General features: G+C 30.5%; 1 protein-coding gene across 1 annotated transcript in view; it reads left to right on the top strand.

Moving 5' to 3' along the window:
* Positions 1–1,195: 1,195 nt before the first annotated feature.
* Positions 1,196–20,598, top strand: part of LOC107440502 (monocyte to macrophage differentiation factor 2) — a 123,118-nt gene continuing 103,715 nt past the window's right edge. Inside the window, exon 1 of the mRNA XM_071186290.1 lies at positions 1,196–1,424. The gene's annotated coding sequence lies outside the window, so the exon portion shown is untranslated. The remainder of the gene's footprint in view (positions 1,425–20,598) is intronic.

Below are 20,598 nucleotides of genomic sequence, written 5' to 3' on the forward strand. Positions count from 1 at the left end.
TACCGTCGCCAATAGCCTATTGTGCAGCCTAGTGTGACGTAAACAAAAGTATCACACCGTATCTGCAACAATAAATAAATTAGGAGCCTGTATGACCGTGCGATATCGCCCTCCAAACACTGTGCGTAACGTGGAGGTTGCGGGTTTGAATCTCGCTGCTACATTGGATGCATCTTAGTGCTATCCTGCTTTATATTGTGCTATCTGTCCTTCTACTTGACGAATGAGCCGGGATAGCCTAACTGGTAGGGCATTGGATGCATGTTCGAGAGATCGTGAGTTCGATCTCCGGCTGTCAAGACTCCCTGAGTATAGAATAGTGATTGATGCTCGCAAAATCTGAAAGAGTCACAAAGTCCTCCAAGTTCCGATGATAAATTGATACTTATAAGGGTACTGGATAGAAGATTGATTTTGATCTGATTCAGGTCAAAATTACGATCTACGGATGAATGAAAGGTGGTATGTGATTGCGTCCTCCCTGTGAAAAGTACCGTATCTATTTGACAATGGTTTATGAGCCTCAATTAAGCACACAAGTCTAAAAATATGTGTATTACCAATAAACCAATAAATAAAATACAAAAATCTCTCATAGTTTATTGGCATAGTCAAATTTTATTGGGGCCCTTCAGGCAGAGCGGTATCTCCCGACAAACGCTGTGCCAAGCTTAGAGGTAGCAGTTCGAATCCCGCTATTCACTGGATATATCTTCGTGCTATCCTTCTCTGTATTGTGCTATTTGTCCATCTATTTGAGTCCCGCAGTGGACTGATCGTTAAGACTCGGTTCCTAGCAGTTTACCGAAGTCAAGCATCGCTAGCTGCGATCAGTGCGCAGGTGGGTGACCACTTGGAGTAGTCGGCATAGGGACCGAGGATGTGCGGTATTGGTCCTCGTTAAACTGTTCAGCCGTAAAGTGCTCGATTTTGAGTGCAGGTCGTCGGGCTACCAAAGCGGGGGTGCCATCCCCTCTGTAGAGGATCAAAATTGTGATGGCATGTCTTCGGATCATCCGCAGGAATGTTTCCCAGACCGTCGTCAATAGCCCATTGTGCAGCTCTAGTGTGACGTAAATGAACTGCAACAACAACAACAAAAACAACGTCCATCTATTTGACAAAGGTTTATGAGCCTAAATGAGCACATACACCTGCAAATGTAATTCAAATAAATAAATAAAGTAAATTTCTATTTGCTTTGTGCTCCTCTTAAGAATATGGCGAACTATTCGATAAATTCATGATGTTCTGTTCTCGTAGTATTTATTGAATATATTGAAACACCTTCGAGAATCGAAGATACGTCGCGCAGCTATATCATCTTTCGTTGGAGATGTGTGGGTTTAAATTGACGAAGTACAAAATTAAAGGACAGATCCAGCGATTATAAAAAATTTTTTAAAAGAAAAGAAAAATTATCCGTAAGTACAATTTTAGTTTTAAAATGTCTTTTAAATGTCAATTTTAGTTTTAAATGTAATCTTGTCACTGATTACTTCGAACATTTTAATCAATTTCCCGTTTTATATACTTTTTACTATAAACACGTTAAAAAGCAGAATACATGTTTAGTAATATTTATTATTATGTATGTTTTTAGAAACAGAAAATCTTTTTCATAGGTTGATGATGCAATTAGTTACAATGCTAATTAGGAATTAGCTATTAAAAGATAAATGAAACTATAAAACTACAAATGTACATTATAAAAAATGTGCTTTAGAATCATTTGGCGATTTTGATATTTGTTTTTTCCATTATGGAATGATAGAAGTTTGTTGGCATATCAAAAACCATGAACACTTAATCGAAAATGTTGGATGATGGTGCCCATTAAATGATGTTGAACCATCATGAATCGCACTGAAGCCAACATAAACCATCAAAATTTTTTGATGGGACCATCAAGAATTTTGACTTGGGTATATAAATATTAGTGATTATTTCTCCTTTTTCCTAGTTTTATTTTTGCATAAGACTTTATTTATAACACCGCCTGATATCCAGATCTCGAGTTTGTCATACTGTTTGAATTAGGCTCAATTTAAACCGATTTTAACTTTAGTGAATTTAAACTGGTCATTAAAACCAATCATTCCTTGATTAAAAACTGTCTAACTTTTTTCAAACTAGTCCATCTTCAAATCAAATATATTTTGCAGAAATTGCTTTATTTTTATTTTGTTGATTTCATTTTACTTATTTTTGCTTTATTTCTTAATTTATTTTATTCATTTATTTTATTGAAAAATAAGAATTTTCCTTTATTTGTCGAATGAATCCAGACAAAGGTAAAATATATTCAATACATTAAATTATTCATCCTTCGCCAACTATTGTATTTCTAAAAACAAACCGGTTTTATATTTATAATCCAGTAAAAATACAACATTTTAGGCAAAGTAATTTATCAAACTATAAGTGAGATATTTTGTTCTACAACTAACAGAAAAACCTGAAAAACAGATAAGAAAAAAATAACGTGAACAGTAAAAAGAAAGCTTGAAATACAGTTACATCAAGGATGAAATATATCGCCATCTAGACAAAGTATACATTGGGAAAAAACGAGCCCCTTAGCCGTACAAAAAAATAAGGTTAGAAAATATTATGTGAAGCTAAGAAAGTAACGCAAATCTGAGTCTGACAGATCTTTTTGAATATTTCACACTGAGTTCGGAGGAAATAGAATTTGGATGAGTATTATAAATTGAATTGTGCACGATTCGAACGGGATGCAAATAGAAAAAGAGATAAGATATAGTCACGTTTTTTTTTTAAAAAAAAGACGGAGAGGAATCAATATTTACGTTTGCAAATTTTTACTGCAATGAATATTTTATTTATTTCGCTCTGCTCATATGAAACTATTATTTTATTAATGTATTGTCTTGTTCAGCATATCTCAATTTTTTGAAAACTTTTTTTAAGCTGAAAATTTTATTCAAACTTATATAATTTTTATATTTACCTGTTCTACAGATTACACTGAGAAACAAATTTTTTATTGAATTTATAGAAATACTCGATCTTGCCTAATTCGGGTGTGGGATGTCAAATATGAAATAAGTTTTGTTCCAAACGCTACAGTTTTTTAATGACATTTTTAGTCTGTATTTTGTCGAAATTTACATGTATAAGAAGGCAATATATAGCAGAGAGTTGCGCAAACGTTGAGATAAACTTCTAAAGGAGTAGGTAACATTATCAGGATTAAAATTGCATAGGAACTCATGCCTGGAAGCGTCGTTGAACGCGACTAAGGGCGCTTACCTATTATGGCCTGTTCAAAAGCAAATGAAAAAACAGTTCATAGCAGAGGAAGCGCCACTAGCAGCTTATGATGATATTTTTGGGCATGGGTTCCTATGCAGTTTCAATTCTGAAGGTGTGCCTAGAAGTTTATTGCAATAATTTTGCGACCTTCTGTTTGCTCTTAAATTTATACATTTTGACAAAAAATTCGACTAAAGATGTCATTAAAAAAACTGTAGCTTGGAAAGAAACAGATTGCTGACTTGAAATCAGTGATACGAAAGTTTCTAGGATCTGTTTAAAAGTCTCATGCTATAGAAAAAAAAGTTTCCCAGGTGATGATCAGATAAACTGGAATGTAGGATGATCCATTAAAATTCTGAAAATCGTTTAATTTCTCCTTAAACTTAAGTAATCTTTAAATTACTAAAAAATAAGTACAATATCTATTAACCCTTTGACGCAGAAATTTTATTTACATATTTATACTTTTTATCTTTTTTTGTATTAATTTAAGCCAAAACAAGTTAGAAATATTATATTTAGCATTTTAAATTTTTGGTTATGAAAAGCAGCGTGTAACATCGATGTCTTTTTCTGCACTTAGGGTAAAATTTTCCAAACATGGTTCACTTCCAAACAAAAAATTTTAAAATTTACCCTTAGTTAGACTAAAGTAAACAGTTATTCCTTGTTAAAATTTGCTTAATTTACAAAATCAATTATTGAAACATTTTTGAATAGGAGTGTAAAAAAAATTTTAACTACTTTTTTTAAATTTTATATTTTAGTGCAAATATAATTACGATAATCTAACCGATTTTTAGTAAATATTAGACTGTTTCTTATGATTACAAAATATATTTTTGCTCGTAACAGTAACGTCAGAAAAATATGCATAAAAGGGACACCGATATCCTATTTGCGTGGAAAATGTTATGCACTCTTTAATCAGCTCATTACCCACTAGGTACTCGCTAAAGTGAAAAATATCATCGTTGCTGGAACATGCTGTTATTTATGAGTGCTCATAATGTTATTTGTTTCTCGATATCTAAAGAATAAAGAATGCAATCCAACAATCAACGATTACTTATAAGAATGAGAAGAACTATAAAAACCTTTATTAATATGCACATTACCTAGGTAAAATCCGAAAAGCTTTGGATTTCGCTCTTTAACGGATTACTCAAGTTAACCTGCAGATTAGCTAGGATCCGTTATGTTTATATTTTTTGTATGCTAGTCAAAAAAGAAATTAAATAAATTAGGAGTTAGCCTGATTATCAAATACTTGTTCACTGTATCCTTGAGAAGGGGAGTTTTAATAGAAAACGTCTTTTCAAAAGACTTAGCCTTCAAGGCTGCACAGTCACTTTAGCTGAGATGCATAGTACATTGTTTTGCAGATATTTTTGAGCTTTTCAATGTATGACACAGGGTATATTTCCTATTTTAATATTTATTGGTAAGAATACTGATATTTTACGCAATAATCGATCAATACAGGGTGTCCAATGCAAGGTTATTGGGACAACCTTGACGGGGAGGTCAGGAATATCACAAGGATTCAGATTTGCATTGCAATCCATGGTCAGAAACTTCCTCGTCCGCCGCTAAATGTTGCTGTTCACAAGATGCATACGGCGAGGTGGACTGCTTCCTTTGTCACCACGTTCTCCTGATTTAAGCTGTATGGATTTTTTTCTTTGATGTGCACCTGTGTATTCCGAAATGGATATGATTGCAAGAATCGTCTGTGTTGATGATGTTCAATAAAATACAGGTGTACTTGAGTGAATCCACCAATCCTTGGCCCGACTGTGTAACGCTTGCATCGCTGGAAATGATGGAAACTTTGAACATCTTTAGTGACTTTTTTACATATCATCTGCTTAGTCTTATGTCTCTATGTTTCTTGTAACTGTCATACTACGTTCCTATAACAGTTCTGACCATGGGTTGCTTTGCAATTCTGAATCCTTGTAATGTCCCTTACCTCCCCTTAATGTTTATCCCTATAATCCTTGGACTGCCTGTACATAAAAAAACTTACTCTTCCATTTTTTTTTCCTTTTCGGTATGTTTTGACAAGTGTTATATTTTAGAAATATATCAAATATTCATTGATACATTGTACTTTTAGGTGACATTATCGTGAAAATTTAAAAAACAATTATACATTATGTTAAAATTAAAAGAAATTAGTAAAGGCTTTAATTATTATTCAAAACACAGAATGTTGCAAATATATATATCTATGGTTTATTTGTTTTGTCATCGATAAATTTATTTGGAAAAATAAGCTTCTTTTAAGACGACAACAATAGGAATTCTTTTTATTCAAACAATAGTCAACAAAAAGTATATCATTTTCTTATATGTCTGGAAGAATAATAATCTTAGTGGTTTTTTTTCTACGAGAAAACAACTAATAACTCTTTGTGGCTAGACATCTAATTAATTTAGTCTGAGGCTAAAAAAATATAGAGATACTTTCACCATATTATGAAATTGCCACAAAATTTACGTATCCAATTATATCATAAAATAAAATATATACATTTTTTATAAATTTTTACATTGTGTATACCAAACAATTCTGAAAGTAATTATTTTTTTAAGCATTGCTCTATCCTTGCCTAATTTACTTATAATTAGAAAAAGAGCTAATAAAATGAATTTCATGTAAACTAATTTAGCGATTTCGTTAATTATTAATTCGTTACCATTAAATAAAAACTAACCCTTTCAAAATCAGTTTTTTTCTGCGATAAAAAAATAACTGACTTTATTGGATAAAACAAGGTAAAAATAATAATATTCTGCCAAATATTAATAAGGCATAACTATTTTGGAAGGACTGGGATATGTATGTCCCACCGGACATTTTATACTGGACGCATATGTTCCAGTAGTGTTTTCGTCTTTGGGACATTTATGTCTCGGTGTGGCCAAAAGGGTTAAATTAACATTCAGACTTTAATTATTGAAGTGCAGGGTGACACAAGACTTTTTAACAATTCAATAAAACGAAGAATGATGAAAGTAAAACATTTTATTCATAGTAATTGAAGCCTTAAAATTTGCCATAATGTAAGAAAAATTAATGGACTTTATTGTTTTTTTCAAAATCACGTCCCTCAGATGCCGCCCTCCGATATGAAATCAATCTTGATATCTGCTGATAACTCGCTACCATAGTCACCGCAACTAGTCCAAGCGAATGGCCATGGGAGTTCTTACTTTAGACAAAATATAAAATAGCAAAGTGTTTTCTTGCTCAAGGTTACTATCCCGCAGTGTTGCCATCTGTTCATAGCTGCCATTATGCGTTTCAAAAATTAACGTTTTTTTTTATGTCGCACTGCACTTATTGAAATTTTTAAAAAAAATTTGTTTTACTTGAAATATATTTCTTATGATTTTATTATTATTTTATTTAGGTTATTATTTATTTTTAGTTTGACATACAAGCTTTGAATGTAATATTTATACAATATTAAGAATTTGTTTACATAATAATCAAAAAATGAAAAAGTGAAGCGAACGATAATTGTAGTATTTAGAAGATATTTATAGGCATTTTAATCGTTCAATTCCTACAGGTTTGTCAGTTGTACTTCAAATAACATGCTGTGTATGTAAGTGTTAATGGGTTAAATGCAATTTTTTTGTGTATAATAATTGGTTATTGTATGAAGTAAACAGAACAATTGATTAATATGATTAGTTTTTGAAGTTTCTTTTTCTAGCATTATCTTTGAATTACTCATAAAAACCACTCGAACTTTTAAAAGTATTTAATATTCTGAGTAGTAATTGTGAAAACTATCTGTTTGGTTGAGATAATTATTTCTTTTTTCATTAATTTCATCGAGACAACCATTGAAGAAAAATAAAATTCCAATTACGTTATCCAACACTTTAATTTTCATATCACGTACTTTAATATCTGTGAATTTGTTTTTATATGAATTTGTTTTTATAAAGAGCATACACGATTTTTAGAAACTCTTATCAGTAACAAAACTGAAAATAAGCAACTGATAACAATTTTGAAAGCATGCGTATGACCCATAAAATTATTCAAAAACCTTCTTCATTCTTCCTCCTTCCCGGGTATAAGTGCTGTGTGGGGACCATTCTCATTTGTTAGTTATCAATTTTTTAACTGATAAGAGTTCCAAGAATGTGTTACATGTTCACTTTATAATTGATTGAGGATAATGCATTTTTATTCATCATATGGGTCATTCTCACGAAAACTGTCATTTTTCAGTTCATAAAATCCCAAAAAAGTAAAGTGAATAAAAAGCTCTGAAACTTTCTATATTAATAGAAATATGTAATGGCATTATAAAGAAAGTATATATCCTATAAATTATACTTAATATTTAAATTAATTAATTTTTTAAATAATTAATTTATAATTATTAATTTATAATAATTAATAATTAATTAATTAATTTAATAAATAAATTAATTAGTTTAATAAATCAATTTATTAATTTATTTTTCAAATTAATTAATAAGTAAATTAATTATTTTCACTATTTAAAAAGTGAGGGAATGACACTAATAGTGAGGGAATGATATTTTATTTTAATACATGTTTTTATCTAAGTTACATCTACCTAAAGTTTGAAAATGATAACATACTAAGTATATCTAATATTTATTATAATTTAGTCTTATATATTTAATAGTTTTTACAGGTTTGGGAAATAAAATTGGCTGGCACGATTGAACAAAAAAAAATTTAATAATATACTCATCTTGAATCATTCCCTCACTTCAGCGTCATTCCCTCACTTTATACACTAGTGAGGGAATGACGAATTCAATAAAATTTAAAAATAACAGTTAGGCCTAATTAATTTCTGAAGTCAATCACATACAATTATATTCATACAAGAAAGCAACATATAATTATCCACTTTCTCGATGAAGTTGTATTTTATTTTACTCTAAAAAATGACATGAGGGAATGACAAATGTAAAAAATTTTACCTGGTTTGATTCATTCAAATTTATTCCACAGCAAAGCTTCTTTAAGTTGAAGATGGAAACATACTGCAATTTTGTTCTATGATGCCAGTTGTTAACTTCTGAAGTTTTTATTAAAATATTTTTATTCTAAGAAGATTGCAGGTGATAAGAACATTGTTGTGAGGGAATGACGCGAAACACTGGGGACAAAGTTTAAAATAGTGCTGTGTTAATATTTTTATCAGAAATTAAATTTAAAATTTATTTTCTGAATTCTATATTTCAATATTCTCAAATAAAAAACACAAATTTGTAAAAAAAGATTTTTTATTTCAGAAACAATTTTTTTCTTTTTTTAAATCAGCAGTGGGGACAAGTGAGGGAATGACATATTGGTATATTTTTATTACCTAAAATTAATAAAAAATAAAAATTGATAATTTTATTTTTATTCTTTTGTTAGCTTGCATTCTGAAGGACACTTTCCCTGAAAATTTTTTTTCGTAAGTTGTAAAACAAACATAAAATATACTGGGGACATGAAAATGACTGTTTTTGTGAGAATGACCCATATGAAAGCGAAACGAAAAAACTTTACTTTATCAATATCATTGCTTTGAATTGTAACAATATGATACAGGAAAAGAAACTGCTTTGATTGGTGCCGAAGCTATTCATTGAAATTCGAACTTCATTCTGCATTTGTAAGTCATGACTCCCATTTTCTCACTCTCTATGACTGCCTCGCTCTTTCACTGCGTGTTTTTACTAAAATACTGCACTTGAAGCTGTAATGCTTAATTAGTTGTGAACACCCGGGTTACCAGCATGAATGTTTGCTGTTCGCAAAACTCTTAAAATAGTTTCAGCTGTAGGAATTCATTTATTTTCAATTATAAATGCTATGTTTATCATTGAAAGAGAAAAAATGAAACAAAGTGAAGCGCGGATGATCCACCCACGGGTAATCAGGACTTTGGTGCGCATATATTTTTGAATCCTCATCAAAAATGGTGTAAACGACACTAAGAGCTATTTCATTAAAGTGAATACACAAACGATATTGAAATCAAACAAATCATTACGGAGGAAGGGGAGGATGAAAACATCAATAACTTGTTGATTACTGAAAGAAATAGGTCAAGTTTAAAAGCCAACTATCTCCAAGTTTCATCAGGCAATCAAACTGCTTCCATGTTTTTCATTTCAATGTTCTTACTAGTTTTTAGTCTAGTCTCACTTGTTTTATTTCCTTATTTCTAGAGCGTTTTTATTTCTCCCTCTCAAGATTTTTTATTTGGTATATCTCAAAAAATATAATATTAAACTAAACTAAACTCAGTGGCGCGATGTCCCGCAGTGGACTGATCGTTAAGACGCGGCTCTCAGCAGATCACCGAAGTCAAGCATCACTGGCTGCGGTCAGTGTGCGGGTGGGTGACCCACTTGGATCAGTCTGCGTAGGGACCGAGGGTGTGCGGTACTGGTCCTCGTTAAACTGTGCTACCGTAAAGTGCTCGACTTCGCTTGCAGGTCGCTGAGCTACCGAAGCGGGGGTGCCCTCCCCTCTGCAGAGGAACAAAATTGTGATGGCATGTCTTCGGATCATCCTCAGGGATGCTTCCCAGACCGTCGCCAATAGCCCATTGTGCAGCTCTAGTGCGATGTAAATGAACTACAACAACAACAATCAGTGGCGCGACAGCCCATAAAGATCCCCTACTGTGCCCATTTAAGTTTTCTTGACCTTGGGCTCTGGGGTGCAGGGACAGATGTTCCGGTTATGTAGTCAGCCGAATGCAAAACTCCCAGTGTTTAGTTCTCAAGCAAGCTTGGTACTCATTTATCAACCCACTGAAGGGATGAAAGGCTGAGTCAACCTTGCCCAGCCCGAGGATCGAACCCAGGACCTGTGGCATGGGAGTGCGTAGCGCTACCACTTAGCCACCGGGCGTCCTAATATTAAGATAATCTATCATTATTCTAAATATTAATCTAATGGGTATACCATTTTAAAGTGATTTTTAACAAAGGCACTAAACATATATATTCAAAGAATCTTAATTTACGGTCATTAAACTCAATTTCATTAATGAAAATTATATATATATATATGCTCACTTTATTGCCCCCATCATCCGAAATTTTGTAGTCTTATCCTTGTTAACCACCTTGGCCAACAATGGTCGATTGCGGAAATGCTTTTTTTTTATTATTCATTAATTCTAAATTTAGGACCAAGCTATTGGATATAAAGTCAAAATTATTCTTTATCTTAAAATAATTTTATTTATTTTTTTTTATGTAAAAAGGAAATAAAAGCCTAAATGATAGTTCATAACTATGGCACAGCTAGATGAAGAAAAGAGCTACATTTTTCACCATTGAAAAACATAGTTACAATAAATTTATTTTTGTCAATGTATCGTTAAATTCCAATGCATCTCTTTTGTCTTATCCGATTTAAAATTGCCAATGCTTCACTTTTTTGAAATCTATCGCATAAGTTCAAACTCTATCTATATCTTCTTATCACCACTTTAGAAAAGAAAGAAAAAAAATCCTTCCAAAGAAAGGAAAGAAAACTTAAAAGTCAATTTTTTGTTCTCATTCTACAAGCTTTTGAGAATCGCCGACGTAGAAACAAAGATTTCGGAAGGTCCTCATCCGGGACTTTGTTTCAATCCTTCACCATATGTAATCCTTCTTAAGACCCCCTCCAAAAATCACTTCCGTGAAAAAGGTGCCGACGCAGTTTTTAAATTATTCTTTTTTTTTTTTTTTTTTTTTTCCAAAAAGAANTTTTTTTTTTTTTTTGCTTCCAAAAAGAAAAATGATTGTTTTTAGAACATAGTTTTGTGATGATGTCAGCTAAGGACGTGATAAAACAACAATATGATCTTTTATTTTTTTCTTGAATGCGAACAGAATATTGAAATATTTAGGGCTGTTTATATTTTTCTTTCCTCCCACATAATTCATTTCTACTGCGTGTGTTTGTTTTCCAGTGGGAAGTATACTTCTCAGCGAATTCATTAATTTTTGTCCATGCGAAGTATCCGTGGGAAGTATACTTCCCAGCACATTCAGTAACTTTTATCGCTAGGAAGTATACTTCCCAGTAAATTCATTAATTTTTATCAATGGGAAGTACCCGTGAGAAGTATACTTCCCAGCAAATTCATTAATTTTCATCCATGGGAAGTATACTTTCCAGCGAATTCATTAATTTTTATCCTTCAGTAATTTTTTCAGCAAATTTAGTAATTTTTATCCATGGGAATTATGCTTCCCAGCAAATTCATTAATTTTTATTAGTCAATGGGAAGCTATTCTCCCACCAATGATTTGCACATCCAACAGCTGATAACTCCAGAAAAAAAGTTCATGGAGTTTTTTTGGAGATACAGATACATATTTACAAATTATCAATATGTTACTATTATGTTACTTTATGACCAATTGATTACAGAAGTTAAAATTTTGAACATCCTACCTATCATCCCACAAAAAAATAATCTTAAGAATCCAATTAGTTTTAGATACTAAGTTAAATGAATTTTTTTTAAAAAAATTAATCTCCTTCCCAAAAATATTTTTGCAAAAATCACTAGAAAGGGATCGAAGAAAAAGGGTTTACAAATAGATGTGGGAATTTATTTAAACAATCCTTTATATTATGGAAAAAGATACAAAAGGTAATAAAAGTTAATAAAACTCCCCGGAATATTGACTGTTACCATAAAATATGTCTAATGAACATTCGTTTCGTATCGTGTTGAGAGGTAGATTTATTTGAAAAATTCAGAAAAATCACATTCCTTTAAAATATTTTAATCACTAAATAATACATCTAACTATATGTGCATTGAAAATTTTCTTGAAAAATCTTGATAGTGTCGCAGAAATCAATGAAAATCATTGAAACGTTATGACGATATTATATTCTAATATGCATATAGTATCATTATTGAAAGGTGACCTCCTTTCTAAATATTATTCGTCAATTGCAGCATGTTTTTAATTATTAAAGGGGTCTATAGCTAATTTTTTTAAACAAAATTTTCGATTTATTTTATTTACATTACTATCTGTTTTATTCTGATCAAATTGGCATCAAGAGTAAGATGATATTAAAAAACTTCTAAAATAATAGTAAATATACTAAAGCAAAAAAAAAAAATAATAATAATAATACACCCATTTTCTAAGCTACAATCGCCTGCAGACTCAAGTATTTTCTTTAAATTTACTTATACTAAGATTTGTTCTAAGACCAGTTTTTCTCATTTCAATTTCTTTTCATATGGCGTACAAGATAACTCAAATTCTAATAAACCTATTAATTATCAACACAATTTACCATAAAGGTTTGGCTAGAACATTTCTTTTTGGTGCTAAAGAATGATATTTTCTGTCGAGGCTATAGAACATGCATCTCTAACCAATTACCGAATGCGATGACACTTAATACTCCTCTTTCCTCTCCTGACATGAATCCAGGAAAGAAATCTTGACCAACTGTAGCTTGGCAGCTCGCCAACCAGACAATGGAATGTCCAAGATTGCTGTAATCAAGCTCCCTATCTTGAACACCAAGGGATCTTATTGTGTCCCTTTTGGCGGTGGTCAGTTGTGCATCATAGAGAAAGTGGATCTTATCTACTTTCTTCTAGATAATAGATAAATTCATCTTTGCCAACTTTTCTTATCACTCAGTTTTTGGCGACAGCAGCCGCTGACGGAGATCTTTTGATGGTACCTATTGGGACAGGATTTATTTTTCTACTATTTTTTTTTCTTTTCCATTATGAATGCCATACTTGAGGTGAACCTAAGAAAAGGTGGATTACAATAGATTTCAGTGACTCAAAAGATTATTGGGGCAAAAGAAACATTAAAACAATCCGAAATAAAAATTTAACTATTGCTCCCGATCTAAATTTATTGCTGTTAATTTTGTATTATTTCTTTATTATATTTTATCATATAATTCAGATATTTTATTGTGTTATTAATGTTTCATATCATAATATTTCATTAAAAAATAAGAACTTTTTTTTTGCTAAGTGCAAGTAAATTCAAATTTTTTAAATTATATTTACTATTTTTCTTATTTTATTTAACTTTTCGAGATGGTCCATTTTGTTCAATGTTTTTATTTTTTATTTTATGACGGTCGTTGAACTGCCGACCCAATTTTGGGTTTACGACTACTAATCTTCAACTCCATAGCCTTGTAATTTTGAACCAAACCAGAGGACAAGGAAACTCCTGGATCAGTAATGCCAGAGGTATGATTTGTTATTGGGACATGGAGGACTTTGTGACTCGACAGATTTAACAAGCATCAGTCACCATTTACTACACGGGGAGTCTTCAACAAGCGGGGATCGAACCCACGACCTCTTGGACATGAGCCCAGTGCTTTATCAACCAGGCTATCCCGGCCTTTGTTCAATGTTTACAAAAATAAATAAATAAATAAATTTTTTGAAGAAAAAAAAGTTAGTAAAGGCTTATAATTTAGCTACTTTTTGCTTGAAAACCGAAAAGTACCAAAAAATTATAATAAATAATATAATTAACAATTATAATTGGTGATGGCTTAAAATCTATCAAGTTTTAGATGGATGGGTACCAACTAATCCTGGAAATTTAAGAGGCTGGTGTGCAATTCTTTCTGCAGTCACACGTCACAAAATTGTGGAGCCATAACATGGTTCTACAAAGTTCTTTCGATGGGAAAATAGAACAGCCACAGTTCAAGTACCTTACACTTGAAGAAAAAATCTAAACTGTGTAAGCTAAACTGTATTTTAAACTGTATATGCCATTTTGCTGTCAAGAATTATATAGAATTTATAACAGACAAATATCTGAAATACTTTTAAAATTATTGAACTTTTTCTTAAAATCGCCAATTTAGTGACATTTTTCTACCTAAATGAAAATTAACAATATCAATGCTTTATTCCCCTTTTTTACAAATTTTTGTGAGCCCATATAATGCTGTAAGTTTTAATAGTAAGTTTTTAGATATTAAAAAAGTAGACCACAAATACTTTTCATTTTCTCAAAACTGCCATATATTGACGTTTTGCGCCATTTTCGAAATAAACAATGAGGCGCTGGCTAAAGATAGGCTAAACCAATACCTCCTAAAAGAGAAAATAAACTTGATCCTGCAGTAGTCAGAACGTAATGACACCTTCCTTATCCCCCACTGCACAGCTTAGTTACTCGGGAAACCTTTACTTTTAATTATTATTAATTGTATTAATATCAATCTGATTGATATTAACAGAGAGGAAATTAATAATAATTAATAGCTAGTCTAGAAAAATCATACTTAGAAAATTTGAAGATTCAGTCTCGCGGTGTAGCAGGCTGGAATACTCATAAAGAATAAGTAGAAATACTCAGTTAATTTTATTTTTGCGGTATAAACTGAATAAGTCCAACATTAAAAAAATCTTCCCTAAAAAAATAGAACATTCCGCCCCTTTGTTCACTCTACTTATCTACCCCCACAGTTGATTCTCATTCATCGTTTATTTTTTTAAAAGTCGATAAAAAGAGATAACTATATATATATTTTTAAAGAAACAAAATTATTACAATTTTATGTGAGTTATGTGCTAATCGTGACAAAATAAAAGAATTTGAAAAATAATCGATTGTGCATGAAAGAAACGAAATTTGGAAATGAGACAAATTTTCGCATTGGAAACAGTTTTTGTCTCTGATTAGACTTTATATTTTATATCTGGCAACATGTAATCTCCCTCTTGTATTTTTTTTTATTTATTCATTTCTTTTTTTGAAAAAATAACTGCGCGAGAACTAATAAAATGAAAATTACAAGCGATAACTTTTTTTTTACAACAGGAATAAAAAATCATTAAAACCTAAAGAATTGCACAAAAATTGAAATAAATTTCAAGCAAAACTGAAATTTCAAAAAAAAAAAAACTAGTTAAGTTTTATAATTCAAAGTGTTCCTTATCAGCACGTTAAATTTAGACTTTGTAGTAGCATTTTAACGAACTATTGATCGGCTTACATGCTTTTTTTCTTTTTCTTTTTTTTCTTCTTCTTTTTTTTTTTTTTTTCATTTTTACGACAAGTTTAACAATTAATAATTCTCGAACAAATAGTCGAATATTTTTAGTTGTTGTTTTTTTCGAAAGTCTTACGCATTTTTCTACTCTCTTTAAGAATATCAATTTTCTAAGTCTTAAGTTTTTGCGGGGTAAAAGAAAATGTAAGTTCAAGCAAGAAAAGTAAGAAAAATATCGCAAAAAAACTCTTTAAAGTGCGATAACTTTTGTACAAATTCGAATTTCTAAGTCAAGTTCAGCAACAAAAATCGTTCTTTCATCATATCAAATTTTAATTCTGGAATTTTATTCCTACGGCCTGTAGAGCAGTCGGCGTGATATTCTTTTTTAACAGGTTTAATAGTTAATAATTCCTGGAAGTACCTGAATTGTTATAATGTGAGACTTAATTAATTTAACGAGATATAAACATTATTTAAAGATAAAACCATGTATTGAGTTCAAATATCGAAAAAAGAAGAAACGTTATTGATTAACAATGCTTCTTCTTAGACCCATGAAAAATAAAAATTGCACCCAAATCGGTTAACAATTTGTTACATTTATTCCCCTTTTTTTGCGGTGAAATTCACATATTTGCAATTTTTACTACGATTTACAAGTTTGCGATTTTTCCATGATAAAAAGAGATCAACGTAAGAAGTTTCTCTATTTCCTGTATTTTCAACAACAGGAAAAAAATTTAAAAAAAATACTGAACTAAATAAATCTCAGTTAAGAAAAGTAATATCTCATATTTAAAACACTACGTTAAATATTAAATTAGAAATGTACTTTCTTCCGTCTCCAACCATTAAAGCAGTCAAAATGAAAAATAATTTAAATTAAGAATTATAACTCTACTTTTTCTTTTGTCCTTAAAATTCATTTGAGATAGTCACCATCATTACGCATATATAAACAGAAAAAGCGTTTAATTTTCTCATTCTTAATAGACCAAAACTGTGCTCCCGATGATTTTAAACTTCTACGAAATTAATATATATTTTTTTGTTTAAAAAGGGACTAAGATTGAATCGAATATTGGGCTAGAAAGTACATAAAATCTTATTATGTTAAACTTAATTAATTCAGCAACAAGATTTAAACATTATTGAAAGCTAAAACCGTGCACTGAATTTGAATATTAAAAAAAAAAAGAAAAAAATAATTTTAAGAACAATACTTCACCTTAGATCCAAGTAAAAAATAGGTCCAAAACCAGTTTAAAATTTGCTGAATTTTTTTCTAGTGTGAAATTCTCATATTTGCGATTTTTTCTAATCTTTACAAAATTTGAGATTTTTGCATGGTATAATTGTTTTTTTATTTGCATTTCCTGTATTTTTAATGATACTGGAAAAAAAAACCACCAATTTAAAAAAAATGCTGAACTTCTCACTAAATCTCAGTTAAGAAAAGTAATATATCTCACATATAAAACATTTTGTTACATATAAAATAAGACATGTTATTTTTTCCGACTTCCGCAATTGAAGCAGTCAGAATGAAAAATCATTTTAAACGTCCAAAGCTATTTTTAAATTAAAAAATGCAACCCTTACCCTTAAATTACATTTGAGAAAGTCACCAGTACTCTAAGCACATTTAAACAGTAAAAGTGTCCACTTATTTTAATTTTCTCATTCTCAAGAGGAACCAATACTGTGCGCGTGCCATGTTTTTAAAGCTTTTACGAAATGATTATATTTTCTTTCCAGTAAAATTTTTTTTTATTTAAAAAGGGGCTAAGATTGAATCGGATAATGGGCCAGAAAACACCTGGAACCGATTAAGCGGAAAAGAAATAAAAAAAAGGATAGTCAAATTCTTTCTTTTAATCGGAGTAATTACTTTCTCCGGGTGGATTCGGGAAAATTTTTCTTTCACTTAAGTAAATTACTTTGTAATGATTAGGAAAGCTTACTTAAAAGGCGATTTTTCTCAACAAATAAAAAAAGGAATTGTTTGTGCTCCTCTGATAATCTCGTAGTTTCATGCAAGTTTAATGATAATCTGATTACAGTAAAGGGATCTCTAATGAAACCCTTAAACACTGAAACTATTTTTTATGAATTTGAACATTTTCAAAACACGCCATTTTTTTTTCATCCATCAAAAAGATTAATGAAATTTTAAATTTCTAAATACACTAATAGTGTGACAAATGAATCTTGTTTGTGTATTATTATTTTAATAAGAATTTGCATTTGTTATCATAATTTGTAAAGTTAGTAAAGATACTTTGTAAGTTTTATCTTCTCTGATTATCTCGTAGTTTCATGCAGGTTCAACGGTAATCTGATAACAGTAAAGCGATCTCTACTGAAACTATTTTTCATGAATTTGAACATTTTCGAAACACGCCATTTTTTTTCATCCATCAAAAAGATTAATGAAATTTTAAATTTCTAAATACACTAATAGTGTGACAAATGAATCTTGTTTGTGTAATATTATTTTAATAAGAATTTGCATTTGTTATCATAATTTGTAAAGTTAGTAAAGATACTTTGTAAGTTTTATCCTCTATGATTATCTCGTAGTTTCATGTAGGTTAAATGATAATCTGATTACAGTAAAGGGATCTTTAAAGAAGCCTTTAAATACTGAAACTATTTTTCATAAGTTTAAACATTTTAAAAATACGCCACTTTTTTATTATCGAAAAAAAAAAGAATTTTTTTAACACAATAACAATTTGTTAGTTTTTCAAACAATTTTTCTAAGAAATTTGCACCCAGTTTAGGTGTTTTTAATTTAAACGCTAACAAGACAAAGAATCATTTAAGATTTTATTACAAGTCGGACCTGGTTTCTTCGAACTTATGAATGTAGTTTAGCTGGACCATCTGAACAGTGCAGATACTTTTGTCGAAGTTATATTTACAAGCAATGAAATAATAATAAAATTAATGTAGGATAATACGCCACCTTTAGGTTTTTTCTGAAAGAAAGAAGAACAATTTTAAAATGCAATATATGTTCTAAATTTTACCGAAATTCTTTTTATTAAATGTCTTTCGCTCTATTTAGAGGAAGCGTGCTAAAATTTCAAATATATATATATATATAGAAGTGTTAGTTTTTAAAAAATTACGTCAACCGTGAGATTGTTTTCTAAGGATTCTTAAAAGCATATTGTGGGGCGAGTAGAATTCGACCATGTTAACCTTCACCTATGAAAAGGTTCCCAGTCGTAGAATCGAGTTAAATTGTCTTATATACTAGTGAATTGGAGTTGTATTTTTGCAGTTGATACGCTACAGAACTCCCCTACCAGAATTATATCTGTAATAGAATTCGATGTATGGATACCACTAGTTGAGTCATTGCTGCTTTTGTGAGAAGCCGGGAGAGCTGCATTAAGATCACCGTACTTTTGAGTGCTGATCGTGAGAGCTGTATTAAGTTCACGGTCGTGGTTGCCATTAGCAGTCGATTGTATGTAGGCCGACGTTGAGTTTGATCTAGACTAAAAAGCAACAGTGAGAGGAGTTGGTTAACGTCGTAGGCACAAGTAGCAAGTCAACTGTTCAATGTGGACCATCCATCGAAGTAGGCGTTTCCAGATCAAAGTGGGGGTTATTGCCAAGGTAGGCGTGTTCACATCACATGCGGGTTACCAATATGGGGCGAGTAGAATTCGACCATGTCAACCTTCATCTATGAAAAGGTACCCCGTCATAGAATCGAGTTAACTTGTCTTATATACTAGTGAATTAGAGTTGTATTTTTGTAGTGGTAGATACGCTAATCACAGTTATCAACTGTTAAAGTTTCGAAATTTTCCGATGAATATTTTCTAAAATATTATTCAATTGTTATTTTGTAATCTTAAAAGCTAAATGAAATATTTATTTCATCATAATAATAAAAAATTAAAACAAATGCCATCGTTTCGAACATAAAAATCTATTAAATAACTCCTTAAACGAAGTTGGTACTTTTACTTGCCACAAATGGTAGGACCACACGAATTTTGTTGAAAATTTTTATTGCAAATCATCAATCATTAATACTCAAGAAGAACAATTAATATCTATTTTTAGAACAAATTGTGTTATTTGTAGAGAATCTAAACTACCAAAATAAAATATTTCAAAAGCATTCCTAAATAGTTACCAATGTTATGCTCGCTTAAAATCGGTAGTCTTCCGCATCGTAGAAGAATGGGAAAAGTATTGAGAAATGATTCTTCGAGATAATTCAAGTCATAAAAATTCGCAGAGAGAAATTGTGATATTTTTTAAAGTAGCATGGAAATAATATTTTTGATATCTAAATCACCCAAAAGTATTTACCAATAAATGCGTATTTAGTGATACCTAAACGAGAGATTTAAAAATTTTGTGGTTGCAATACATAAGATTTATATATAAAGATACAAGATACAAGAAATAAGATTCACTTATGGAAATCCTGAAGATAAACGATATAAGATCTGATTAAAATTCTGAGGATACATCGAGCTGCTTCTTTATTTTTCTTCCTACTTTCAAGACAGAATCATGAAAACATTATCAAATAAAGCAAGAGGATAATTTTAAATGTGCCAATGAAAGGTAGTTTCTTCAAATCTTGTACGAAAATAGAATCCGTATCTGGAATTCCAAATTAAATCCAAATACAAAACATCAAATGTGATTCTATCTACAAATAGAGCAATCAATACCTTTTTTTCAGGACTAGACTTGTTATTTGTCGGCAATTTAAACTTTCAAAGTGGATATTCTTTCGGAAGTATTCCTAAATCAGCTCTAAAATGGTGCTTATTTAAAATCAGCCCACCTCCACATAAGAGAAAAATAAAACATAAATATTCATTTGGATGCTCTATACATAAAAAAGTTTTTCCTCAGGCGATTTAAATCGAAAAAGCGTAAAACTTCAAATTGTGAAAGTTTTTGAAGTAGTATTGGAAATAAAAGGAAAATAATTTTAGCCAAAAAAAAAAAAAAAAAAAAAAAAAAAAAAAAAAAAAAAAAACCTTTAATTTGTTTAACGATAAAAATACAATTTCCTAAATCTTAATACTAATTCATGGGATCATTTTTATGGCAACTTCCTTTTACGTTGTCTATTTAATTTATATACCATCTACCAGAACAGACACTGAAATATGTATAACTTGGGTAAAATTAAGTTTACTAGGATTAAGTTACTGCAATATACAATGCAATAACTTTAATCTTTCTGTATAACCTGAGAAAATTGCATATACTTTTATTCATATATATATATA

Source organism: Parasteatoda tepidariorum, chromosome 10, assembly GCF_043381705.1.
Source record: "Parasteatoda tepidariorum isolate YZ-2023 chromosome 10, CAS_Ptep_4.0, whole genome shotgun sequence".
Lineage (NCBI taxonomy): Eukaryota > Metazoa > Arthropoda > Arachnida > Araneae > Theridiidae > Parasteatoda > Parasteatoda tepidariorum.